The following is a 27,828-nucleotide window of genomic DNA, read 5'->3' as shown; positions in this document are numbered from 1 at the left end:
TTCTGGAGGCAGCATATTTTGTGCTACTCTACCCTGCTCACCAAATGACCTAAAAGCTGCTAGCGTGCAGCGGGGCCTAGGGTACGGGAAGGCTCTGCAGCAGGTCCAGGATGCCGCTCTGCACAACTGGGCCATGTGATCTGGCAGACATGATGGTGCCTGAAATGCCAGGAGCAGCTGGGGGCCGTTGTGTGGAGCTGCTGTCAGGGCCCCATGGGTGAGTCAAGTGCAGGCCTTTAGGATTGTGACCAGGGTCCTGTCGTCATCTGCGAACAACTACTCCTCTTTTGACAGACAGCTCTTGGCCTGCCACTGGGCCTGAGTAGAAACTGAGTGGTTGCTCATGGACCACAAAGTTTCTCTGTGACACTAGCTGCCCATCATGAACTGGCTGTTATCCGATCTATCAAGTCACAAGGTTGGGGCTGGCACTTCCCATTTCAGTTTGAGTCTTGGCTGCTTCACTTCTGATCCAGCTCCCTGCTAATACACCTGGGAAAGCAGTGGAAGATGGCCCAAGTGCTTGTGACCCTGCCACCCACAGATGGAGTTCCAGGATCGTGTCTTCAGCCTGACCCAGCCCCAGGCATTGTGGCCATTTGGGGAGTGAGCCAGCAGATGCAAGATCTATCTGTCTCTGTCTTCCCTCTCTATCACTTTGCCTTTCAAATAAATAAAATTTTCAAAAAGAAAAGAGAAAGTCACAAGTTTGGGCATGCACAGCAGGCTTCTGGAGGGAAATCTTCCCAGTGGGCAGCATATCAAGCAGTGCACCTGGTTGTTCACTTTGCTTTGCAGGGGAAATTGCCAGATGTGCAATTATATACAGACTCATGGTCTGTGGCCAATGGTTTGGCTGGGTGGTCAGGGATTTGGAAGGAATATGAGTAGCAAATTGGTGACAAGGAAATGTGGGGAAGAGGACTGTGGGTGTGCCTACTGAGTGAGCTACAGATGTGAAGATATTCACGTGCCAGGTGAATGCCCACCAGTGGGCCATCTCAGCAGAGGCGGATTTTACTAGTCAAGTGTTTAGGATGATCTGTTCTGTAGAGACCAGTCAGCCTTCTTTCCTAGACAACCCTGGCATCACCCAAAGGGCTCATGGACAAAGTGCTTGTGGTGACAGGGTTGGAGATTACACATCATCTTAGCAACATGTGTTTCTACTCACCAAGACCAGCCTGGCTATGGCCATTGTCGAGTGCCCAATCTGCCAGCAACAGAAACCAATGCCGTTGAGTCCCTGGTGTGACACATTCCTCTGGGTGAGCAGTCAGCTATCTGATTGGTTACAACAGAGGGTTCCTACACAGGAAGGTGGCATTTTGTTCTTATTGGGATAGACACTTACTGTGGATATGGAGTTGCCCTCTCTGCACACAATGCTTCTGTCAAAACTGTCATCTATGGACTCACAGAATACCTTCTCCACTGTCACAGCATTGCTTTGGCTAAAGAACCATGGCAAAAGAAGTGTGGCAATGGGGCCGTGCTCATGTCCCCCACCAATCCTAAGGCACTGGTCTGATAGAGCAGTGGGATGGCTTTTGAAGACAGTCCCTGCACCAGCTGGGTGGCAATGCCTTGTAGTTGTGCAGCAAGGTTCTCTAGAAAACTGTCGAGGCTTTGAATCTGTGTCCAACATGTGGTGCCATTTCTCCTATAGCCAGGGCTCACAGGGTGAGGAATCAAGGAGTGGAAATGGGGTGGCACCACCTATGACTATCCCGAGTGACCCACTAATGAGATGCTTGCTTCCTGTTCCCAAGACATGCTATGCTGGGTGGAGATTGTTCCCAAGAGAGGAACACTTCCTCCAGGAGACACAATGATGATCCCTTTAACTGGAAGTTAAGGCTACGTTGGGCTGCTTGTGACCTCTGAATATGTGGGTAAAGAAGGGAGTTTCAGACTATGAAGAGGAAATGTGACCATTACTCCACAATGGAGGTAAGAAAAAGTATGCCTGGGACACAAGAGACACTATGACCTGTCCTGGGATTAAAGGCAATGGAAAACTACAACTTAATTCAGGCCAGGCCCAGACCCTTCAGGAATGAAAGTCTGGGTCACTCCTCCAGGTAAAGAAGAATCATGACCCACTGGCGGGCCTGCTGAAGGCCAAGGGAATGCAGGAGGGGTGGTGGAAGGAGCTACACCACAGACGCAGTAACAGAAATGAGAATTATAACAATCATGTGTGTTTCTTCCTTATTGTGTTAATATATTTATGTGTATATTACTTTCTAAATACATGCTAAGCAAACATCTTTCTTTTCTTCCCTCTCTTATCCCCTTATCATGTAACATAAAATAGACTGACATTATTTTTTCCAAATTTTTATTCATTTGTTTGAGAGGGAGCAAGAGAGAGCTGTCATCTATTGGTTTACTCCTCAAATGCCCAGAGTGGCTGGGGTGGGCCAGGCCACAGACACAAGCCAGAAACTCAGTTTATGTCTCCTAGCTTGGTGGCAGGGACCCAGCTACTTGAGCCCACATCTCCTGCCTCCCAAGGTCGGCATTTGTAGGAAGCTGGAATAGGGAGTTGAACCAGGTCTTGAATCCAGATATTCTGATATAGGATGGGGGGGGGGGACTTTTATGCCAAACACTTGCTCCAATATATCGGCTTTATTTCACAGAATTTGTAAATCATTAATTCTACATCATAGTAACTAAATTACAGGATTTCACAGAGAAAGTATCACTATATAACATGAGTTCCCCTTCCAGGGGATGATTTAGTGTGTCTTCGGTTGTATGCAGGATAGTTGTATCATAGTATGCAGAATCATGACCATGCTTTTGTCTTTATTTAGATATTAAGTGAGGTTTAAGGGGATGCATAAGGGTGCCAAGTTGACAAGAGTTGGACGTGTGAAGGCTGATTTTATATGTCAACTTGACTGGACCACAAGTGCCCAGATATTTGGGTAAACATTACTTTGGGGGTCCATGTGGATGTTTCTGAATGAGATTAGTATTTGCATTAACAGACTGAGTAAAGCAGATGCCCTCCCCAGTGTGTGGGCCTCATCCAATCTATTGGAGGCCGGACTAGAGCGAGAGGCTGAGTAAGGAAAATTCACTCTCTCAGCTCATCTTCAAGCTTGACATGAGTCATCTCCTGTTTTCAGATTCAGACTGAAACCGGAACTACACCACCGGCTCTTCTAGGTCTCCAGCTTGCCAACAGATCTTGGGACTTCTCAGCCTCTCTAGTCATGTGAGCCAAGTCTTAAATCTCCTAAAGTACTTAAGCCATCACTGGTCACCTCCCAGGGTGCACATTAGCAGGAAGCTGGAATTGGAAGCCAAGGTGGGAACTTCAGCAAGACCTCCGATACGGAATGCAGGCATTCCAAGAGCAGCTTAACTGCTGCTCTGAATACCTGCCCCCAAATTCTTTTTTTATTTTTTTTTTTTTTTTTTTTTGGACAGGCAGAGTTAGACAGTGAGAGAGAGACAGAAAGGTCTTCCTTCCGTTGGTTCACTCCCCTAATGGCCGCTACAACCGGCACTACGCTGATCCGAAGCCAGGAGCCAGTTACTTATCCTGGTCTCCCATGCGGATGCAGGGCCCAAGCACTTGGGCCATCCTCCACTGCCCTCCCGGGCTACAGCAGAGAGCTGGCCTGGAAGAGGAGCAACCGGGACAGAATCCGGTGTCCCGACCGGGACTAGAACCCAGTGTGCCGGCGCCGCAGGCGGAGGATTAGCCAAGTAAGCCGCGGTGCAGGCCCCCAAATTCATTTTTTAAAATACTGAGGCCGGTGCTGCGGCTCACTAGGCTAATCCTCCGCCTTGCGACGCCGGCACACCGGGTTCTAGTCCTGGTTGGGGCACCGGATTCTGTCCCGGTTGCCCCTCTTCCAGGCCAGCTCTCTGCTGTGGCCCGGGAGGGCAGTGGAGGATGGCCCAGGTGCTTTGGCCCTGCACCCCATGGGAGACCAGGAGAAGCACCTGGCTCCTTGCTTCTGCCATCGGATCAGCGCGGTGCGCCGGCCGCAGCGCACCGGCCGCGGCGGCCATTGGAGGGTGAACCAACGGCAAAGGAAGACCTTTCTCTCTGTCTCTCTCTCTCTCACTGTCCACTCTGCCTGTCAAAAAAAAAAAAAAAAAATACTGAAACCCACTGGTTCCAGCACCATTTGTTAAAAAACCCATTATTTTCATATTGTATTGCGCTGGCAACTTTGTCAAAATTAGTTAACTATGTAAACATGGGTCTACTTGTGACTCTGTAGTCAGTGTGTGTCATATTTGTTTGAAAGGCAGAGAGGCAGCCAGGGAGACAGGGATTTCCCACCCACTGATTCATTCCCCAGACACTCACAACAGCTCGAGCTGGGCGAGGCCACAGCCAGGAAATGGGAACTCAATGCAGGGCTCCCACGTGAGCAGCAGGGATCCTAGCACTTGAGCACATTCACAGGAAGCTGGGCTCAAACCAGGCACTCTAACGTGGGATGCAAGTATCCCAATCAGCATCTTAACCGCTGTGCCACCCGGTCACCCTCAGCCCTGTTCTATGTAACGATCCCCAGGCTAACACGCGACTCTCCCAATTTCTGTAGCTTTACAGTAAGTCTCGCGTAACTTGAATTCTCAACATTATTCTCGCTTCTCAATGTGGCTTTAGTTATTCTAGATCCTTTGATTTCCTATACCTAGAATCAGTGTTTCAGTCTCCGCCAAAACACCACGTACACCAACCCTTCTCCAAGGGTTTTAACTGGGATTTCCTTAAGGTGGACAGGATTTTGGCAGAGATGAAGATAAGCTGTTCCAATGTGAGAACAGCATCAACTCCTATGAAGGGGAGGAGTGGGGCATGAGGCCTGCAGGTCAGTGAAGACGAGGGTCCGAGTCCCAGCTTGCCGATCGCGTCACTCTCATCTGCATGCAGACGACACCTAACCCTGTCTCTGGCTCGGAGCTCTCTCCTCTTCCTGACTGCCCCACATCTTCCTCCAGCTCAGCTTCTCAAAGGAAAAGCTTCAGCCTTGCCCCCTTTCTCGATTTGCTTCTCTCCCTACCTCAGTTGCTCAGATCAAAAGCTGCTCTTCACCGGGGTTCATGCTGCTGCTTTACTTTCATCCTCCCCTTCCATCTAACCTATAACCGAGTGCTGTCAATGTACCTTGCTCCCCTGGAACCCAAGGCCGTTACTCTAAGTGGAACCCAAGGCCATTACTCTCCCTTGATGCCCAACAGGTGTCCCTCGCGTCTTGTCTCCACCCATGCCCCACCCTGCCTTCAATACACAGTCCACACTGCACTGTAATTTTCTTATTGAACTCTGACATGACCTCCCTGCTTAAAATTCTTCATTGTCTTAAAATATAAGCCAAGTTCCCTTAGCATGACCCACAGCACACCTGCTTATCCTGCAACCCCATCCCTGCCCACCACGCTCCTCACTCTCCTCTCCCCGTCACCCTGAACGTTTCTTTCAGTGCCCTCGATGGATGGCCGAGCGGCTCCCACCTCCGCACCTTGAGCGGTGCTGTCCCCCCAGCTTGAAGCGCTCTTCCCCGCTCCTGGCCCCTGCCCCTTCACCTGGCTCACTCCTGCTTACTCTGGCTCAGCCCAAATGCTGTTTCTAGGACAGTTTCCTTAAATGCTGCAGCCTGTGGTCTCCTACTTCAGTGCCTGGTATCCTTCACCTTACTGTGACTTAATTATTTCACTGTTTATTTTGTGCATCTCTCCTCCGTTAGACTCTAAGCCATGGAAGGCGAGGACAAAGCCTGCCTCACTCCTGCTCTATTGCTGTGTTTCCAACCTTTAGAGAGTACAACAAATAAATATCTGTTGAATGAATGAACGCTTTCTTGCTCTACTCCCCCTGCGGTCTAAGCACAGATTTTGCTAAATATTCCTGTCTCTAGGCTTTATTCAATTTCGTTCATATTTCATTGACTCCTATGACTTCACTCAGGCCTGTGTAAAACAGTCTCCGATCCATCCTAGGCCTGGTGCCCCTCAGCTCCAGGTCTGCATTTCCAACATGATGGTAGACCTTCATATTTGCAGGTTTTTTTCATCATCTCAGATAATGGACATAAAACACTGAATTTATCAAAGATATACATATAAGGATGTATAATGCAGCATTCTCTATATAATATTGAAAAATTAGACCCAAATGCCTATCAGAAGAGAACTGGGTAGAAAAAGTATGATTTGAGGCCGCCACCTGCAGTGCCAGCATCCCATGGGTGCTGGTTCGAGTCCTGGCTGCTCCTCTTCTGATCCAGCTCTCTGCTGTGGCCTGGGAAAGCAGTAGAAGATGGCCCAAGTCCTTGGGCCTCTGCACCCACGTGGGAGACCCTGAAGAAGCTCCTGGCTCCTGGCTTCGGATCGGAGCAGCTCCAGCACGTTGCAGCCATCTGGGGAGGGAATCAACAGATGGAAGACCTCTCTCTCTCTCTCTCTCTCTCTCTCTCTGCCTCTACTTCTCTCCCTGTGTAACTCTTTCAAATAAAGAAATAAATCTTAGGAAAAAAAAGAAAATGTATGATTCTCCTCTCCTGTGCAGTCTTAGAAAGACTGGAAGGATTTATAGATTGGCATGAAAAGATGGCCATGACAAACCAAGTCACAGAGCAAGTTTTATCTGCGCAAATATATAGTGCTCTTTTAAATGGCTTTCCCCTTCTTTGATTTAATTTGTGTGTTAGCCAGCGCCATGCTCACTAGGCTAATCCTCCGCCTTGCAGCGCTGGCACACCGGGTTCTAGTCCCGGTCGGGGCACCGGATTCTGTCCCGGTTGCCCCTCTTCCAGGCCAGCTCTCTGTTGTGGCCAGGGAGTGCAGTGGAGGATGGCCCAAGTGCTTGGGCCCTGCACCCCACGGGAGACCAGGAAAAGCACCTGGCTCCTGCCATCGGATCAGCGTGGTGCGCCGGCTGCAGCGCGCTGGCCGCGGCGGCCATTGGAGGGTGAACCAACGGCAAAGGAAGACCTTTCTCTCTGTCTCTCTCTCTCACTGTCCACTCTGCCTGTCAAAAAAATAAAAATAAATAAATAAAAATTTAAAAAAATTTGTGTGTTAATCAATTTATAATGTGAATTCCAAATAAATATATAAGGAACTTGAAAAAACCACTAGTAATTAATAAACTCTTGTCTAGCACACAAGAAAGCAGGCTCTGAGCTGTAAACACAGTCGGCTTAATCTTAGTCATTCAATGTGCATCCACTGAGCACCCTGCACGTGCCAGCTTCCGTTCCAGGTCCTGAGGAAGCACTGAGAACAAGACAAAGTCCTTGCCCCCACAGGCTTCTCTAAACAGACAATAAGCGAATAGGTAGAGGAGGCAATGCCAGCTACCCACACGTGCTATGAAGAAAGTCAGGAGATGTGCTATCTTAGGTAGGCTGGCCGGGGAAGGCCTTTCTGAAATGCTGACCATTGAACAGAGACTTGAATAAAGCGAGGGCAGACGTCCTGTGAATACGTGGAGAAGGACATTCCAGTCAGCACAAAGGCCTGTAGCAGTGCCGTGTCCAGCTGGTTCTACAAGCAGCAAGGAGAGAGGTGGGACTGCAGAGGCCTCTGGGCAGGCTGCGGCTGAGTTCTGGGCGTGGCGTTTATTCCAAGCATGAGGGAAAGGAAGTTTTCAGAGGTGTGTCTGCTACAGCGTGTGAGTGGTGCGCTTTAAAAAGTTTGAAAAATATATACAAAATTGCTATCAGAAAAAATTTCTGGGATGTGGGATTACAGCAGATTTTCATTTTGAACACCACGGCCTTTTGTTGTGTTTGAATGTTTTACAATGGATCTTTTCTTCTGATAACCAGAAAGACAATGACTTAAAAATGTATGACTCATCAACTCCTTTCAAGAAAAATATCCTTTTAAATATGCTGTGTAAAACTGTGCGTATAAAGATGTTCATTACAGTGTTATTTATAGTAACAAAAATTGGCAATGACCTAACTATTCAATAATAGAGCACTGATAAAAACAGAGCATGGTCCGGGGCCAGCGCTGTGGCACAGTGGGTTAATGCCCTGGCCTGAGGCGCTGGCATCCCATACAGGCACCAGTTCTAGTCCTGGCTACTCCTCTTCCAACCCAGCTCTCTGCTGTGGCCTGGGAAAGCAGTAGAGGATGGACCAAGTCCTTGGGCCCCTGCACCCACATGGGAGACCCGGAAGAAGCTCCTGGCTCCTGGCTTCGGATCAGCGCAGCTCCAGCCGTTATGGCCATCTGGGGAGTGAGCCATCGGATGGAAGACCTCCCTCCCTCTCTCTCTCTCTCTCTCTCTCTCTCTCTCCCTCTCCTCTCTCTGTGTAACTCTGACTTTCAAATAAATAAATAAATAAATATTTTTTAAAAAATGGAGCATGGTCCAACTATACAATGAAATCATAGGGAGTGATGGTAAAGTGTGCTGTAGAATATCACTCCAGGCTCAAAGCTAGTTCAATTCCCGACTCTGCACAACATTTACTGTCTACGCTTGCCTAATATGACCTCTTCCTTCTTGAAGCTTATTTGTAAGCCCACCCTCTGCACCACCCCCCGGCACTCACCACATTGCCACTATGGAGCAATAACTGACAGCGCTGATAGCTGGCTCTCCGTGAGCTGTGCTAATGGAAGGAGAGCAAGGCAGAACAGTCGGGGGGGGGGGGGGGATGGCAGCAGGAACAGGGGATGACTCCTAACTTGCACAGTTTCCCTCGGAAGTTAAAATGTTCTAAAATTACACTGTGGCGATGGCTGCCCAACTCTGTGATAGGATTACAAACCACTGAATTGTAAACTTTAAACGGATGAGCCTTATGGTATGTTAACGCCATCACCACAATAAAACTGTAAAAAGAGGAAGGATGAAAGGGAGGGAGGGAGGGAGGGAGGGAGGAAGGGAGGGATGAAAGAAAGGAGGAAGGGAGGGAGAGAGAGAGGAATGAAAGAAAGGAGGGAGGGAGAGAGAGAGGAATGAAAGAAAGGAGGGAGGGAGGGAGGGAGGAAGCAGTCAAGCTACTCTACTGAAAAGTCCACATGGAGAGGCCATGTGAGGAGGCCCTGGACCCAGAGCAGGAAGGAGAGAGGCCATCACCCCAGCCTCCAGATCAAGCCTCGGAGCAGCTCCAGGCCCAGCCGCCTGGTATGCAACCTTGTGACAGAACCCAAGCAAGATCAGCAGCACTGCCCCGCTGAGCTCGGCTGACACAGCAGCTGTGGAAGATAGTAAGGTGAGTGTTGTTTCAAGTCACTGCTATGGGTACTGCTATGAGTAGTTTGTTATACAGGGCTAAACAACCGAAATAGCCATTAGCGGGTGGAGGGAGCAACACAGCCTCCAAAAGTTTCAGGGAACGAAATGCGAGCAGTGAGATGGTACAAATATTAGAAGAAAACCTGGGTAAATGTCTCTATAGCCTGGGCAAAGGGAAATCTTGCTAATTATGTCTCAAAATAGAGATGCAATAAAATAAAACACTGATAAATGTAACTGCTTTTAAAAAATTAAGCTTTTGCAGGGTAGAATTTCCATGAATAAAATCAAAAGACATAGAACAGAATAAAAGAAAACATTTACAATTTACAATTTATTTACAATTTATATATCAAATAAAGGACCAAAATCTTCAACATATAAATATAAATAATTGTTAAAAATGAGGGAAGGGTGTTCACATGAGGCATAATAGGCTAAGTATCCACCTGCGGTGCCCGCATCCCATATGGTAGGGCGCAGGTTTGAGTCCCGGCTGCTCTTCTTCTGATCCAGCTCTCTGCTGTGGCCTGGGAAAGCAGTGGAAGATGGCCCAAGTCCTTGGGCCCCTGTACCCACGTGGGAGACCCGGAAGAAGCTTCTGGCTCCTGGCTTGAGATAGGCTCAGCTCCAGCTGTTGCAGTCATTTGGGGAGTGAGCAAGTGGATGGAAGAACTCTCTCTGTCTCTCCTTCTCTCTGTCTGTAATTCTACCTCTCAAATAAATAAATAAAAAATCTTTTTAAAAGTGAGGGAAAACACAAAAAGTTCTCCAGAAAAACTGGCAAGGACATGAATGGAAAGTTAACAGCAACAACAAATAAAAAACTGACAAACTCATGGTAAAAGAATTACAAATTAAAACTATACCAAGGTAGCAGGTCTCATCAGATTGGCAAAAATTCAAAACCCTGGCGATATACTCTGCTGGCAAAACTAAGAAGCAGGCACTCATACACTGCTGGAGGGAATGACGGATAGCCCAGCCCCTGCAGAGGGGAATTTGACAAAATCAAACAACATTGCAGATACATTCACCCTTGGCCTCAAAGTCCCACCTCTAGGAATTTACCATGAAAATACACCCTCAATCATTTTTTTTAAAAGATTTATTTTATTTATTTGAAAGAAAGAGTGACAGGGAGGGAAAGGCAGAGAGAAAAAGAACTTCTACCTGCTGGTTCACTCCCACATGGCCGCTGCGCCCCAATGCCAGCCCACACCTAGGATAATTTAAAATTATTTACACATAGGTTGCTTATATAACATTACTTACAATTACAAAAAAAACAGTCAATGACATCTTAAATACTCAAACAAAGAAGACTGGTTACATAAATGATAGATTTTGGTTGAAATACCACACACAGACACACACACACAGCCCTGAGGAAGATTCCCATGAATTTATTTCCAGAATGTTAAATGAAACATGAGGGGTGGGCACTTGGCACAGCAGTTAAGATGTGCAGTTAAGCCTGCATCCCATATCAGAGTGCCTGGGTTCAATTCCCACCTCTGCTTCTGAGTCCAGCTTCCTGCTCATGTGCACCCTGAGAGGCAGCAGGTGATGGCTCAAGTGCTTGGGTCGCTGCCACCTGCCTGGGAGACCCACACTGGGTTCAGAACTCTTGGATTGGCCTGGCCTATCTTCCGCCACTGGGGACACTTGGGGAGTGAACCAGCGATGGAAGATCTTTGTGTCTGTTTGCCTTTCAAATAAATAGGAAAATGCGAAGTGCAAAGAATTAAATATAATGTGCTTTTGAATAAAGGATAAAAGGGAACCAGAAAACATATATGTATCCACTTAATTCCGGAACAATCCACAGGAAGGCTACACCAGAAAACGATGAAATCAGTTACTGATAAGGGCTGGGGCTACGGTTGAAGGAGCAGAAAAGCAAGGAGACTTCTCTGCATGTGGCTTTTGTTCATTGTGCTTATTGGGAAGCATGTTGACGTCCTACATATTCAAAAAATAAAATTACAAAGCTGGGGTGGAGGGGAGATCTCTATATTAACGCAAACAAGAGCAAATACATTCAGACCTGTCTGTTCTTGTCTGTCAGTTGCAAATACGCCCTTGTCTATTTCACCTCGTGGTGCCAGAGCAAACCCTGCAGGCCATTCTGCTGTCTGTTGGCCTGTGCCAGCAAGAGGCAGGAGAGGGAAACCGCAGTGGGGAGGGAGAGAGACTTGCTCCTTCCTGTGGGCCCCTGGCCTCAGCTCCTGTGAGTCTCACCCCAGCAATGCTCTTGACCCTGCACAGTGACAGTGAAACACGGCTCACCAGTTTTCCCAAAGCATGCAAAACCAGGCCCCTCTCCAAGGTGTGGTTTCCAAAGCCAAGAGCTCCCTCCCCTGAACTCACAGAGACCAGCCTCAGACAAGTAGCGCCTTCTCCTGTGAAGTCCACAGCTCCCTCCTTTCACTGGCTCACCCTTGCCCACTTGCACCTCCGCCCTATGCAAGGCAGGTGTTTCCTGCGGTTCTCACCAGGAGAACGCAGAGCGCCCATTCTTCAAAGTGTGCTGCCTTCCCTGGGGAGGCTCCTCAAGGTTTTGCAGAAAATTCGTGAGGCCACAAATTTTTTCTGAATAATAATAAGGCATTACTTTGCTTGTTTACTGCATTGACACTTGCACTAAATGGTGCAAGAGTGATGGTGTGTAAAAGTGCTGGCCCTTTAGCACAAAGGCCGGACCAGTAATTCCTAGTTCTAGTAATTGTTGTATTTTGTATTTTTGACCACCATGCTCTTTCAGGAAAAAATAATCCAATGACACCTAATAAGATTTAGTCACTATTAAATTGTGCTCCTTATTTACATACCATTTCAATATTCTTATTAAATGGGAGTATTTCTGTTATATAGCAAAATATGAAGCTACTTCAAGAGGTTTGTGGGGAAAAATGGAATTAAAAAAATTATTTCAATGCAAAAAAAATGAAATCCATGCACATGAGGGGCCTTTAAAGTGGTCATGGAAAATGCACATTATGAAAAGCTATGCATGGTTCCAAAAAATTTTTCTAAAGATTTATTTATTTATCTGAAAGGTCAAAGGCAAAGTGATACAGACAGACACAGACCTTCCATCCACTTGTTCACAACACCCAGGTCTGGGCCAAGATGAAGCCAGGAGCCAGGGATCCCATCATGATCTCCAGCGTGGGTGGCAGGGGCCCAAGCACTTTGCTATCTTCCCTGCCTTCCCAGGTGCATTAGCAGAGAGCTGGATCAGAAGTGGAGCAGCTGGGACTCTAATAGGTGACACAGATTTTCCAAGCAGGGGCTTAATCCACTGTGCCACAACACTGTCCCCTGCCCACTACCAATGTTGGTATCAAAACAAATTATCTTTGAATTCTGTTTGTCCACAAAATCTCTGAGGCATCCTCCTACGATGGTTGTCTCGGGAACAGCATTTGTCCAGGTGTTTGAGTTGTTAGCTAGTCACTTTTCTCATTCAACATTTTTTTTTTTTAAGATCTATTTATTTGAAAGGCAGAGTTACAAAGAAAGACAGGAAGACACAGAGGGCCAGATCTTCCATTTGCTGGTTCACTCCCCCAAATAGCCACAGGGGCCAGGGCTGGACCAGGCTAAAGCCAAGAGCCAGGAACTTCACCCAGGTCTCCCACATGGGCATAGATGCCCAAGCATTTGGGCCATCTGCCACTGCTTTCCCAGGCACATTGGCAGGGAGCTGGATGGGGTAAGTGGAGAATATGGGACTCAAACTAGCACCTGTATGGGATGCCAATGTCGCAAGCCACTTTACCTGCTATACCACAATGCTCACCTCTAAACACCATTTTTTCACTCAAAGAACAACTGACAGATGAACAATGGCTATTCAGACTTGGGCATTTAGCAGGTTTTTTTTTTTTTAAGTGAACAAAGTGAGCCTATCACTCCAAAGACAACAACTGGTAGAGTTTGTTGCCAATGATAAAATTTGAGCAGTCAGGCTAAAATTAGAAACTTGGAAAGTGTACATCTGACTCTGAGCTTGACAATTCCCAATACTTAACAGTATTGATATTAACAAATGAAATTTTTGATAGTATATAATAGAATAGATCAACTGACATCTTCCAATAACCGATGCATGGGATTACAAAAGCACATATATGTAGAAGAGCCATCAAAATTACAAGGCAGGATTTAAAATTTTTTTTGAAATTCATTATCATTTATTTGAAAGGCACAGAGATAGAGATAGAAAAAGACAGAAATCGTCCACCTACTGGTTCAGTCTCCAAATGCCTGCAACAACCAGACCTCTGCCAGGCTGAAGCCAGGAGCCTGGAACTCAGTTTGGTTTTTGCATCCAGGCAGCAGGGATTCAAGTACTTGAGTTATCACCTACTACCTCCCAGAGTGTTTATCAGCAGGAAGCAGGGCCAGGACTCGGACCCAGGCACTCTGATACAGGACATGGGTAGCCCAAGCACCTGCTTAACGGCTGTGCCAAACACCAACTCCCAGGAGACTTTAATGTCACAACTTGGAAGAAAAGAAGTTTTTATATATAGTTTCAGATTCTACATTGCAGCCAATCTTTAAGAGACCAGCACTTGCAGAGTTTTTGCATGACATCAAAAAGGATAATCACAATTGTCTAAAAAGTCTATTCACAATATTGCTCCATTTTCTAACTATATGTTTGTGAAAGGCTGCATTTTCTTCATATCCTTCAACCAAAACATCCTATCACAATAAGTTGAATGCAGAAACAAGTATCTAGCTACTTTCCATTAAGTCAGGCATTACAGAGATTTGCAAAAATGCTGAAGAATGCTACACTTTTCACTAAATTTTTTATATAGCTGTTTGTCACCAAAATGTTTTTTATATTCACATGCAATGATTTGATGTTATTTTTAAAGGAATGTGAAGAATAAATATTGTAAAACATTCTCAGTTTGGGGGCAGATGTTTAGTGTAGCAGTTGTCAATTGGGGTGCCCATATCCCACATCTGAGTGTCTGGTCTGATCCCCGGCTCCGGCTCCTGACTCACTTCCCACCAGTGCTGACCGTGGGAGGCAACAGTGATGGCTCAGATAATTGGTTCCTGCCACCCACATGGCAGAGCCCGACTGACTTCCCAGCTTCCAGATTCAGCCTCACCTGGGGCAGCCATCTGGGGAGCTAACCAGTGGATAACAGTTCCCTCCTTCTTCCCCACCCCCTCTGGCTCTCAAATAAATATGTAAAACAATGTTTGAAGTACTCAGTTTTACTTTCTAGTATTAATGATGAATACCTAATCTATGTAACAGTCCTCACGGGAGCTCAATGAATTTGCCGAAGTGTTAGCGACTTCCAAAACCAACATTGCTGCCTTAGAGCCCCCATAACCTCTCTAATTCCTAATCAACAACTTCAATCCTGGTTAACAAATATTTATGTAAATTCTGTTAAAATAACTTGTGTGGGTTTTGTCCCACTGAATGCTGACAGATATACAGATGTACTTTGAATGGGTAACATAAACACACACAGCGTGAGAGACAGCAGTGGATCATCCAAGTCATTTGTGAACACAATATTTTGATATCAGACCTTCCATCTGGTGAGTGGGGGCGGGGAGGGGAATTGCACAAAAATCTTGAACTTTTCTCAGTAAATTTTTTATAATAGTATGGATGTAGAAATTCTTTAACTACTGGGAAAAGAGTACATATGTTCATGTGGTTAGGAGCTGAGGTTCTGATGGCCAGGGTTGTCTTGGCCGCAGAAAATGGCATAAGTACTTGGACCATCAAATGTGAGACCCGCAAGGGAGACCAGGAGAGGCACCTGGCTCCTGGCCTCAGATCAGCGCGGTGTGCCGGCCGCATCGGTCATTGGGGGGTGAACAAACGGAAAAGGAAGACCTTTCTCTCTCTCTCTCACTGTCCACTCTGCCTGTCAAAAAAAAAAAAAAAAAAAGGAGTTCCTGGCTTCGGCCTGGCCCAGCCTCCCTTGTTGTAGCCATCTGGACAGTGAACCAGCAGATGTCTTTCCTTCTCTCTCTCCGTAACTCTGCCTTCCAAATAAATAAATAAATACATCTTTTTTTTTTTAATTCCACTTGGTTCCATTTTTATGGTTTCACATGCTCTTCATTATGTTTATGTTTTCCTTTAAATCCTTAAGCAGGGGCCAGCGCTGTGGTACAGGAGGCTAAACCTCTGCCTGAGGTGCCAACATCCCAAATGGCCACCAGTTTGAGTCCCGGCTGCTCCTCTTCTGATCCAGCTCTCTGCTATGGCCTGGGAAAGCAGTGGAAGATGGCCCAAGTCCTTGGGTCCCTGCACCCGTGTGGGAGACCCAGAAGAAGCTCCTGGCTCCTGGCTTCAGACTGGCGCAGCTGCAGCCACTGCAGCCATTTGGGGAGTGAACCAGAGAATGGAAGACCTCTCTGTCTCTGCTTCTCTCTGTCTGTAACCCTACCTCTCAAATAAAAAATCCTTGAGCATATTTTTAATAGCTGTTTTAAGGTCCTTGCCTGCTAATTATGTCACTTCTCTCATTTCTTAACTTTTGTTCTGCTTTTTTGCATATCATAAAACTTTGTACAATGTTTGCCTAAACATTATAAATGTTACACTGTTTGGAAGTCTGATTTTTTTTCTTCCTTCTAAGAGTGCTGGATTTGGTTTTGGTGAGTAGTTTACGTTTTTTATGGATTACTGCCGTCCTTTTAAGGCTTGCTTCCAAGCTTCCTTAAGCCCTGTCTAGAGGAACCTTTACCCTACAGCTAGTTAAGTCTCACGCCTAAGGCCTGGTTTTTCTGAGGCCTCAACGGTGTCCCAGGTGCTCAGCAAGGTCTCTTTATTGTAGCTGATTAGAGCCTGCAAATCTTCCAAATATGCGTGTTTCCAAACACGTCCACTTAGTCCGTCCCAGGTGCTGGTTCTCCCACTACGGAATCACATGCAGACTAGTGCGGCCTCACTTCTGCAACCTCCCCAGTGCAACCCGGCATTCAGACACTTAAAAGCACTCCGAGAAAGCCTGCTGGGTCTTGGCCTATGTGGCCCCTTCCCCAGCCAGCTCAGCCTCCCTGGTCCCTGTCTCCTTTACTCAGCAAGATGGTGGGATCCACTGGGCTTCCCTCCCCGGGCTGGGGTCTGGGCAGAGAGCTGCCTCCCTTCCCCCCGTGAGTGTGTGAGAACTACTGCTCCACACACCCTGTCGCCTTCTCCAGATGTTTGCCGTGGGGGGGGGGGGGGACCGTCCTGTACCTGCCTGCAGGTTTTTTGATCAAACACACCAACACACACACTGCATCTAACCCTCCTTCTCCATGTGCCCATCAATGAAAATGAAGGCTGAAAACCAAAGGCCCTGGATTTCAGCCACCAGTACATCCTGCTGGGCTGTGAGCCCCCTCCATCACGGTCTCCTAACACCCACAGCTGAGGATGTCAGGGGGCAAACCCACCGCAGGGCAGAAGGGTGTATTTCACACGGCTCCAAAATATCCCAAGGTACCATCCTGTTCTATTTTTAACCAAAAGCCCTGTTTTCATAGGTCAGTATCAGCACGGGGGGGGGGGGGGGGGGGCAGGGGGACAGAGGTAAAAGAAGATACACCAAAACGTTAATAGTAATCCTCGGAAAATCAGGTTTAGAGTGGGGTTCCCTCCCTTTTGCTTTCCTGAAGCTTCTAAAATTTTAAATAATGAACATGTATTACTTTTATAAAAAGAAAAAGAGCGATGCCCCGCATTTGCGTCCTCCTTCCCACTCAATGCCATTTCACTGTGCCTGGGTACCAGTGACAGAGGCCAGGGTGTGACTGACGCTGAGACCCCAGCCCACAGCGAGACAGCCACGTCCGGCCCCTCCTCCACCCCGCAGCCCTGGTGAACTCGCATGCCCCTCCCGGCTTGCCCCAAACGAAAGAATATCTGAAGAGTCTCCTTGTTCCAGCAAATCACAGCCGCCCAGAAAAACACTTCTCTCTCAGCAGCTTTTCCAGAAGGTCCGAGAAAGCCGAGTCTCCCAGCGGAGAGCGGGTCAGGGAGGCAGCCAGCACAGGCTGCGGGGGTCGGGGCAGGCGGCGCGGCGGCTCCTGCTGCCCTTGGGCACCAGCTGAGGGCAGCGGTCTCTCTGCTACCAGGAATCTTACAGCCGCCTGCCCCCAATTCTACTTCCCCTTTAAAAAACAAAACACAACAACAAGAAGAAAAACAAACCCGCGGCTCAGAAGCCGGAGCCATTAGCACACGCTGGCCTGCGGCCCGATGCGTTACAGATAACAGGTTATCCAGGAAATAATTAGAAGCCTGCGGCCCAGCACTGACCCCTGTCATTCAGGATGTGGCCCTGCAAGTCAAGAACCCCTTCTCCCAGGGTCGGGGGTGGGAGAACGCCGGGCCGCTCCGCGTCCCCAGCACCCCACCAAGCTCCCGGCAGGCACCTCGGCCGGCACCCGGCGCCCCGAGAGCGGCCCTCCCGTGAGCCCCCGGGGCGGGCGGTCCAGTTCTCGGCGCCGGCTCGGTGGAGAGGCGGGGAGCTGGATGCCGGCCCCTGGCCCTGCCCCTTTCCAGTGCTCCGCCGGCCGGGAGAGGGAGGGCTTTCCCCACCCTCTTTTTGTCCGATTGTTTGGGAGGGAGGGGAAGGGAAGCAAGATTCAAAAATAAAAGCGTTTGCTTGTATTTAAGGACTCTATTGTGTATTCTCTACTAAGAGATCGTATCTTTCGTGTTACGTCATTGCTGCTTTTGAAAACTATTTGTGTTTTTAATTTATTTAATTGATTTGAAAGACGGAGAGGTCGCATTTGCTGGTTCACTCCGCAGATCCCCACAACAGCCAGAGCCGCGCCAGGCCAAAGCCAGGAGCCCAGAGCTCAAGCTAGGTCTCCCCCGTGGGTGGCAGGGACCCCAGGGTGGCAGGGGCCCCATGTCCCCATCGCCTGCTGCCTCCCAGGCTGCACGTTAGCCGGGAGCTAGACTTGGAAGCAGAGCCAGGACTTGAACCCAGGCACTGGAAGAGAGGATGCGGGCATCTCGGGCTTTAGAGTAAAGGTCTGCCCATGCTATGTTTTCCCTTCAAATCCCTTTTACCTGTTCCCTGGTAAGATGCGGAATCTGAGTGTAAACAAGGATGTAATGACACATTGAGACGTTCTGCTTCCTCCTGAGGGGGTAGAGGCAACTACTAATGCTCTTCTAAAAAAACATGTGCAATCAATCAAACCCGTCTTCTCCTCTCCTGTCTTCTGGAGAGGCTCATTTTTCTCTTTAACAATCAATGGTAACAACTGGAGCTACCATGTCGGGAGTACAACGTACACTGGGCTGGGCTGAGCACTTTACAGACACCGCCTTAACCCCATTTTACAGGTGAGAGACTGAGGACCAGAGAGATTTAATGACTGGCCCATAGTTTGGTTTTGTCAAAGGTAGGAACTGCAGAATTGGGATTCAAATCGGATTTATCCAATTTGATAAATATCGGATATTTGATACTTATCAGATTTAAAAAGTCCATCATCATACTATGTGATGGTACTTCATGCATACAAGGGCGTCTTCAAGTTCATGTGAAATGCCTACCGTGAAAAAACTGCATCGGTTTCAAAAGTTTTTGCATCAAAATAAACGTATCTTTTAATTCCATCTCCATGATTTTTTTGAAGTACCCTTGTATCTACACCATATATCATACTAAAATGCACACTTAAATCAAAGTAATATACATACTAACATCGTTAAAAATATACATACTAATCTACACCATGCTAACATGGACAACCCCAAAACTAGTTGGAGGAGTGGCCATGGAACACCCCCCCCCCCCCAAACCGGGTATGTTTGCCTGACACACAGTAAGACAACCCCTGGCACTGGACTGGTGAGAACAGGCAGCTCTCTATTGCGATGCACCGGGGAGCTATCCCTCAAGATCCCTCAAGACAGTAAAGGCAGTGACTCTTAGAGTTCAAAGTTGAGGGTGAGCAGCCCATGATCAGCTCACGTGTTGGCCTCTGGTCTGCACATGGTCTTCCTGTTGTTGTCAGTGATGGGAGCCAGCGTGCTTTCTTTGAAATGGCCCAGCGGAGGCTCCCGGCTGTCTGGGTCTAGGGGCAGACTGGGTATTACTTTCTTTGATAGGGAGCTATGAGTTCCTCCAAAGCTTAACTATGTTAACCACAGGGGCAGTTCAAGTCTTTCTAATTTAGGGCCTCTTGTCCTGGTGTCTCTCCCTTCACTAAATGAGTTCATCTTCACAGAGAAATTGGAAGCTAAGGAAGATACTGGCACCCGATAAAATCTACATCAAAGGCACTAGGGCTGGGTTACAGCACCATGAGATTGCATCACCTGTGATGCCACAGCCATTAGAGTTTATATAAATACATGCTGTGATGTTCACCTCCAGTCCACCTTTTTTTATTAAAGATTTATTTATTTATTTATTTGAAAATCAGAGTTACACAGAGAGAGGAGAGGCAGAGAGAGAGAGAGAGGTCTTCCATCCGCTGGTTCACTCCCCAGATGGCTGCAACAGCCGGAGCTGTGCCAAACCGAAGCCAGGAGCCAGGAGCTTCCTCCAGGTCTCCCATTTGGATGCAGGGGCCCAAGGACTTGGGCCATCTTCCACTGCTATCCTAGGCCACAGCAGAGAGCTGGATAGGAAGTGGAGCAACCAGGACTTGAACTGGCACCCATATGGGATGCCGGCGCTTCAGGCCAGAGCGTTAACTCACTGCACCACAGCGCCGGCCCCTCCAGTCCGCCTTAAGACCAACTGTGCAGTCAGTTTGGACAGTGTTCCCTGAAGGTTCTGTGAGATAATGGAGAAAGGGGGGCAATAAAAGGAGCAGGTGTGTAGCAGCTACCTCAGGATGCCTGCCTCCCATATCTGAGTCCCAGGTTCAAGTCTCAGTATTCCACTTCGGGTCCAGCTTCCCACCAATGGGCACTCTCAGAGGCAGAAGATGATGGCTCAAGTACTTGGGGGTCCCTGCCACCCATGTCGGGGGGTCCAGATGGAGTTCCAGGCTCCTGGCTTCAGCCTGGCCCAGCCTTGACTGTTGCGGGAATTTGGCGAGTGAATCAGCTGAGTGCTCTCTGTCTCTTTGTATGGCTCTACCCTTCAAATAGACGGAAATAAATAGGCATTACAGGAGGTCATTGTTTTGAGCTAAGCTCCTGCACTGCGCCCAACAGATCAGACCAAAATCACAATGGAGTCACTCATGCTAAGTTCTATGTCACTAACCGAAACTAAGTTGTTATCTGACCTTCCAAGAAATCCGAGAGAGAGATAACCACCAGATATCCCGAACAGGCTGGCTTCAATAGGCTTGACAGTGAAGTTAATTCTGCTTTAATCCTTAACCCCCAAAAAGTAACCTGAAATAAGCTGATGTTAGCCAACCAGCTATTCCCCCACTGTTCTATCTCCCTGTATCCTATCTTAGCCTTGTGAGAAAAACAACTTTGAAACAATCAATCTGCTCTTTGTTCTTTGCTTTCTTCAGCCTTTCTCCATCTATAAAGCCAGGCTCTTGGAGTGGGCAGTTAGCCTAGCAGTTAAAATGCCGGCACCCAACACTGGCGTGCCCGGGTTTGACACACGGCTCTGGCTCCTGAGTGCAGCTTCTTGCCAATGCACTCCCTGGGAGGCAGCAGTAACTGGGTTTCCACCGCCCACATGGGAGACCTGGGTTGAATTCTCAGCTCCAGCTGTTCAGAGCATTTGGGAAGTTGAACCAGCAGGTGGGGGCTCTCTCTGTGGCTTTCTCTGTCTCTGTGTCTCTCTCTCTTTCTCTTACTGCCTCTCCAATAAAGATTTTTACAATAACTGCAACAACAATGCTCTTCCATTCAGTTCATTAGAACACTCAAGTCTATTTATGGAGCAAACTGCTGTGCTGCCACGGGATAGGCCAGGAGCTGGTCAGGGAATGAAAGAGCTGGAAGATTTTTCGCAGTTTCTGTCTTCAGCCCTGCAACCCTGACTCCACCCTTTGCATGCCTGTTCAGCACACTGCTTTCCCGTGATGCACCCCAGTCCGCTGCACCATGAGGAGCGTGTGTGAACTGAGCTCCACGTGGAGACACCAGGAGAACTTTCCAGAGATCATCGCATACACTCAATTCCACCCAAACTCCGTCTTACTTGTATATTCAATTAGGGCACCACCTCCAACTCCATAAAAGGATCCACTGAACTGGCAGGCTCTGGGACTGGCGTTGTGGCACAGCAGGTTAAGCCGCCACCTTCAACGCCGGTATCCCATGTGAGCATCGGTTCCAATCCTGGCTGCTCCACTTCTGATTCCGCTCCCAGCTAATGGCCTGGGGAAGGCAGCAGGAGATGGCCCAAGTGCTTCAGCCCCTGCCACTTATGTGGGAGACCCAGATGGAGTTTCTGGCTCCTGGCTTCAATTAGGCTCAGTTTCAATCATGGTGGCCATTTGGAGAGTGAACCAACAGGTAGAAGATTCTCTCTGTAATTCTTTCAACTAAATATGTTTAAAAATTGAAAACAAAAAGATTTACTTTTTTATTGAAAAGCAGAGTTACAGAAAGAGAGATCGTCCATCAGCTGGCCGATTCGCCAAATGACTGCAACAGTAAGCGCTGAGCCAGGCTGAAACCAGGAGCTTCGTCCGGGTCTCCCGCACAGGTGGCAGGGCCCCAAGCACTTGGCCCAATCCCTGCTCCCTGCTGCTTTCCTAGGCCGTTAGCCGGGCGCTGGATGGGAAGTGGAGCTCCATGGGATGCCAGTCACATGCAGCAGCTTAGCCCACCACGCCACAACGCTGGCCCCAGTAAACAAATCTTTAAAAAATAAAATGAAATAAACTGGGGGTTCGCGTCACCCCACTGCACCCAACACAGACTGTTACCTCTCTCACATGTGCGCATTCCTCACAGGAGGGCTTGCCTGCCCTCGCCTGAGTGAGTTCTCTCTCTCTCTCTCTCTCTCTTTCTCTCAATAAATCCTGCTCTCACTTTTGCACTTCCGTCCCTGTTTTGAATTCTTATCTCACACAGGGGGCAAGAACCTGGAGTAAGACAGCCAGGAAACATTCCCACAACCCGGTACCACCCATCACCCTCTCAAACTTGGGCCAAGTTTGTCTTTTGACCCAGCTGAAGCAATAAAGGTGTTAGTAAGCAGGTTCCCATGGCGGGTGGGGGCAGGGCTCAACCTGAGAAACTGGTCCCAGGGTAAGGGTTGCTGGGAGCCACTTACTTCCTGCTGGCCCCAGGGACAGGCACGCTCCAGGAGCCACAGCATAGCCCCAGGCAACAAGAAGCAGGAAGCAGTGGGCACCTTGGGGACTACAGGGAGATGAACCTGGGGAGGCCCACGGTGAGGGTGAGGGTGAGGGCGGGGCCTGACTGTACAGTAGTGGCAGCATGTATGACACTGAAGGCCGACTGTTTTTCTCAGACCCATGGGCCAAGCAGCCCCACTGTGTGCCCGGGATCTCATTTTAAAAGCCCTTTTGAGCTGTAAATTCCTGCTGAGAGCTGTCTTCAGAAGCTGTAGCTAAACTGGACCCCACCATTAAAGTGTCCAGGGTGGTGACAGCTGCTTGGCACTGTGCCTTCCAGGACACACAATGACAAATGCATTGGGTCATGTGATCTCACTGCGTCTTCATGGCCAACAAGTGGACGACGCCTGTCTCCACCTAAGATTGGAAATGGTGAGAGCCACTCCTGCTCCCCTGGCTGTAAGACCACAGAGGTTGCCACCTTTCCATTGGAAATCCCAAATCTGGCCTACAAAATCCACGAGCTACACCCCCAGAGTCTGTGGTTGCATCTATCACAGTCAACAGAAGGTTTGGGGGGACTTTCTTCACTTACCATCTGTGAGCTCCAAACCCATCTTCTGCGCTTGGCTTTGTAGTCTGGAGCTGAGACTCCGCCAACCACGTCTCTGCTTTGCCAGGCGCCGTGTCAGGGTCTTCCCCCAGGAGGCATGGCTGGAAGGGAAAGCAAGGACGTGTCCCTTCTTGTCTGCTTCCATCGGTATCACCCACAGCGGCCGTTCCTGATCAGAGCAGTAGCTGAATGCAGCCTGTGGCTTTCCCAGCACTTACAGAACCGGCTTCCTCGGCCCCCAGGAGACAGGTCCCCACAGACCAGAGACGTCAGCCCAGCCAAGTGGCACCTCCCCCTCAGAGTCCGCGGTGCAAGGTTTTAAGTTCTAATCATTTTCACCTGCTGTGGTTCCCCAAATTCATGCAGAAACTTTATGGCTGTTTTCCAAATACTTCCTTTTTATTTTTTAACTTTAAAAAAAAAATCAGGCTGACAGAGAGAGAGCGCTCCCATCTGCTGGTTCCTTCCCTAACTGCCCACAAGGGCCAGGTACTCAATTCCGGTCTCCCACATGAATGGCAGGAGCTCAGCTTGAACCACTGTGCTGTCTCCCAGGATCTGCATTAGCAGGAAGCTGGAGTTGGGAGCCAGGGCCACGTACCAAACCCAGGTGCTCTGATATAGGACATGCGTGTCTTAACCTCAGAATCCAAAATTATCGGTAGTACAGGTTGGACACTTAATCCAGTGATGGCATTTAGGAAGCAGGGCCTATGACAGCAAATGCTTAAGTCACTGAGGATACATCCTCCAAAGGTAGTCCTCCCAAGACGCTTGTTATAAAAGCCTGAGTCTCTCTCTCTCTCTCTCTCCTTCTGGCTCTCCTTGTCATCTTTCATGCCCTCATCCTCCACCACTGCCATCTGACACTCACACCACAGGTAAACCAATGGCGTTGCCTGATCTTGGACTTGAACCTCCTACACTGTGAGCTAAATCCACCTTTTCTCCATGGAGTTAGCTGCCTCCAGGATTTCACTAGGGTAATGAAAAGCTAATGACCAGCCCCTTCCCATACCCGGCCCCAGGGGTAGTGGCTGCTGCCTGCAGGTGCTACTGTGATATCTTGGTGGCCTCCTCGTGCCTTTTCAGTTTCCTAGTTAAACTTGGTTAATAACTCTTGTATTGGGGCCAGAGCTGTGGCGCAGTGGGTTAACGCCCTGGCCCGAAGCACCAGCATCCCATATGGGCACCAGTTCGAGATCCGGCTGCCCCACTTCCAATCCAGCTGCTGTGGCCTGGGAAAGCAGTACAATGTGGCCCAAGTCCTTGGGCCCCTACACCCACATGGGAGACCTGGAGGAAGCTCCTGGCTTCAGATCAGCGCAGCTCCAGCCATTGTGGCCAATTGGGGAGTGAACCAGTGGATGGTTTCTCTCTCTCTCTCTCTCTCTCTCTCTCTCTCTCTCCTCTCTCTGTGTAACTCTTTCAAATAAATAAATAAATCTTTAAAGAAATAATTCTTGTATTACCTCCTCTGTTCAAATTACTGTTGATACTGCCTGTCTCTTGACTGGTCCCTGACCCAGACATTGTTTAATGCAAAAATGGAGAATTGGAGCATCTCACGGCACTGGTTAAGGTCAAGATTTAGGGAGACCTCGAGGGGAAAAGGCCAGCGAACTCCCTTAGCCCTCTGTGGATCATGGAGCTCTGTGAATGGCAGGTTCCTAGGAGCTGACACTTCTCTCCGCCATCACCCACCTCCAGGCATTGCACACAATTTGCCGCCGATTAGGCTGGCGGGGCCGGGTAGTAACTCGCGGTAGGGCGTTGGCGAGGGCGAGGCTCCCTCTCGGAGGACGGCGGCTGTATGCTCTCAGAGGCTGCTGCAGACCTTGGGAAAGCTGGACAAAGGCCCTTCAGGATGGGCGGCCACGGAGCTGTGGCAGATTTTCACACTCTCCCAGCTGGAGCTAAAATTCCTGACTGTGGACCTGCCAACCATTCTCGACTGCATCCGCAGTCTTAAAAATGTATATTTTCCCGCAACAAACTATTTTATGCGCAAGGGCCTGACAGACAAAAATGAACCATTCCAACGCAAAGTCCTGCTTTCTAGGCCCCTCACCCCCCGACCCCTTCCAAGGCCAGACCCTAACTCCAGCTTCTTCTCTCTGTCCTGCACAGCGCTGCCTAGAGTGTCGTCCTCCGGCGAGAAAGGCGAGTCGCCATCTGCTGGCCGGCGGTATTATTGCATGCCCACTTTCCAGAAAGTAAGTACTGCTGTGCAGGTGCATAGGAAGCCAGAAACCGTTCCCTTTCCTGTGGGCCCGTAATCCTGAGCCACTGGAGCAGAGGACGCAGAGTTTGTAAAATGTCGCTAACTCTGGGCCTCAGCTTTTTCTTCTCGAAGGCAAAGCCTGCTGTTAGCTAAATGCTAAGGGACTTTTCTCTCTCCACCCAGCTACCCAGCTGAGCTTTCTAGCTGGTATCAAAGAGGGGCCAGGGTGGGCATTGTGGAGCAGTGCGTTAAGCCCTTGCTTCAGATGCCCGGATCCCATATTGAGTGCTTGGGGTGGATTCCCACCTCTGCTTCTGGTCCAGCTTCCTGCTAACGTGCACCCCGGGAGGCAGCAGCTGATGGCTCAAGCACTTGAGTCCCTGCCACCCACATGGGAACCCAGATGGAATTCTAGGCTCCTGCTTTAGTGCTAGCAGTTTGGGGAGTGAAACAGTGGATGGTAGGAAGATTTCTCCGTTTCTCCCTCTCTCTCTCTATCGCTCTGCTTTTCAAATAAATAGAGGTGTCAAGAGAGGGGTTTTATTTATTTGTCTTTTTTTTTTCTCTGTGGGTGGGAATAATTTTTAACAAAGCAGAAGTAAGAATGAAGGCTTGAGGAGGGTAGCAAGCGGAATGAGACCCGCGCATGGGTGAGAGGGGATGGCCTCTCATATAAAAAAGGACTTCCAAAAACTCAGGGGAATGAAATCCATGTATAGTTTATTTCATGATACACATTTTCCATGAGCTTGCAGAAGACCCTTCATATGCGTGGATTTCAAAATGGTTTGGCACCAAAATCAACTTACCTGTTAAGTCCATTTTCCATGAACTTTCTGAAGCGCCCCCCGTGTGACTGGAGAGGATTGAGCTCCTTGCCAGGGCACCAGAGGCTGGCTAGGTGCTGAGTGAAGGAGATGGACAACAACCTCATCCGCCTGTACATGTCCTTCTAATTAGGGAAATGGACAACAGGAACGCAAACTAATAGATTAGGCCTGAAGACATGGCCTGGGGCGTGTGCAGTGACAGAGACAAAGCATCGCGGAAGGCTGTGGGCAGTGCCCTGCCAACTAGATTACAAAGTCTAATTTAAAGAGAGGTCCCTGATATGGGATGCCGGCACTGCAGGCGGCGGCTTTACCCGCTATTCCACAGCACCGGCCCCTTTAAGACTGTTTTTCCATGACCCTTTTTGAAGTACCTTCTGTGTAATAGCAACAATTTTTAAAGTAATAGTATTCCTCATTCAATAAATATTTGGTTATTTTAAAAAAAGAGAGAGGTCCCTGGGGAGAGCCTGCGGGCAGGGGTTCGAGCAGAAAGGAAGGCAAGTCTAGGGCCCCGGCGGGGAGAGCTCGGCCCGTTCCTGCACCAGAGAGGAGATGATGTCACAGAGGTTGATCGTTGATGGCTTTTTTTTTTTTCATAGACTATCAATTTTATAGGCAAGCTTGTAGATAACTCAAGGGTAGGAAGGACAGCTAGCACAGTCAAGTGACAGAATCAGAATTAAAATGCATTCCCGGAGGTGGCGGGTAACAAATCACGGTGTCAAAACCTTGCATTTAAGCTCAAAAATTCAACAGCAAGAGAACAGCCATGGGAAGCTCACGTACGCCGGCAGGTCCTGGGGGAAGGGGTGTAGGGTCAGCCAGGGAGCAGAGCCCAAGACAGAGACCAAAACACAGGCTCTTTAGCAGGCTGTACTGGAAAGAGAGAAGAGACGGGGTGGAGGAGTGTAAGGGGAAGAGAAAGGAGCCAGCACAGAGCTGTGTCCGGAGCTGCCCACATCCACAGGCTACTGTTTATGCAACCTCAGGGAAGCACAAGAAAACTGTTGGAAAGAAATCCCAGCACCAACCAGAGAGCTGCGTTTCTCCACTGCTCCACGTTCCCCGGGTCCCAAGTTCTCCTTGTGGATACCCACAGCCCCCACGTGTGAGTGTGGAGCAGGTGCCTCTGACGGTCCCATCCATCATGTCACTTGCAGAACCAAAAGCAGAAAGCAAGGTGGGGGGGCGGACCCCAGGCAGGTCATGGTCAGCTGCACCAGGAGGGACCGGCTGGTGCCCCAAGTGACTGGACGCAGCTGGAATGGGACACGGAGGGAACCCAAAGCTCTGAGAGACACAAGAGGTAGCTGATCTGTTTCTCGACCTTCAGCATTTTATCTCAAAGACTTTTTAGGATTTCCATGGAGATACAAGAGTACTTCAAAAAGCTCAGGGAGGAGCCGGCACTGTGGTGTAGTGGGTAAAGCCATCACCTGCATTGCCAGCATCCCATAGGGGAGTCGGTTCAAGTCCCAGCTGCTCCAATTCCTATCCAGCTCTCTGCTGTGGCCTGGGAAAGCAGTAGAAGATGGCCCAAGTCCTTGGGCCCCTGCAGCTGCAGGGAGACCTGGGGGAAGCGCCTGGCTCCTGGCTTCAGATGGACACAGCTCCAGTTGTTGCGGCCCTTCTGGGAAGTGAACCATTGGATGGAAGACCTCTCTCTCTC

At 48.8% G+C, this 27,828-nt stretch overlaps 2 long non-coding RNA genes across 7 annotated transcripts in view; one reads left to right on the top strand and one right to left on the bottom strand.

Annotated features, from left to right (window-relative positions):
- LOC149120072 (uncharacterized) overlaps positions 1-25,261 on the bottom strand; it is a 52,086-nt gene extending 26,825 nt beyond the window's left edge. For 2 of the 5 annotated variants that reach the window (XR_016226803.1, XR_016226802.1), the window contains exons 1-2: positions 23,321-23,422; positions 23,085-23,203 (exon numbers count right to left, since the gene is read on the bottom strand). This is a non-coding gene — a long non-coding RNA (uncharacterized LOC149120072). Of the gene's footprint in view, positions 1-9,560; positions 19,331-23,084; positions 23,204-23,320; positions 23,423-24,806 lie in introns of those variants that run through there. The other 3 variants (XR_016226804.1, XR_016226800.1, XR_016226801.1) reach the window with 3 other exon arrangements.
- LOC138847288 (uncharacterized) lies at positions 8,965-15,856 on the top strand. Of its 2 annotated transcripts, none has more exons than XR_011385052.2 (2): positions 8,965-9,218; positions 15,397-15,856. It is a non-coding gene; the product is annotated as an uncharacterized LOC138847288 (long non-coding RNA). The 2 variants fall into 2 exon arrangements; XR_016226799.1 differs by having other exon boundaries at positions 15,394-15,856.
- Positions 25,262-27,828: the final 2,567 nt, after the last annotated feature.

Source organism: Oryctolagus cuniculus, chromosome 20 (assembly GCF_051225735.1).
Source record: "Oryctolagus cuniculus isolate XC-2025 breed Fujian yellow rabbit chromosome 20, ASM5122573v1, whole genome shotgun sequence".
Classification (NCBI taxonomy): Eukaryota; Metazoa; Chordata; class Mammalia; order Lagomorpha; family Leporidae; genus Oryctolagus; species Oryctolagus cuniculus.
Note: the sequence above shows the minus strand (reverse complement) of the source record. Positions and strands in the feature narration are given on the sequence as shown.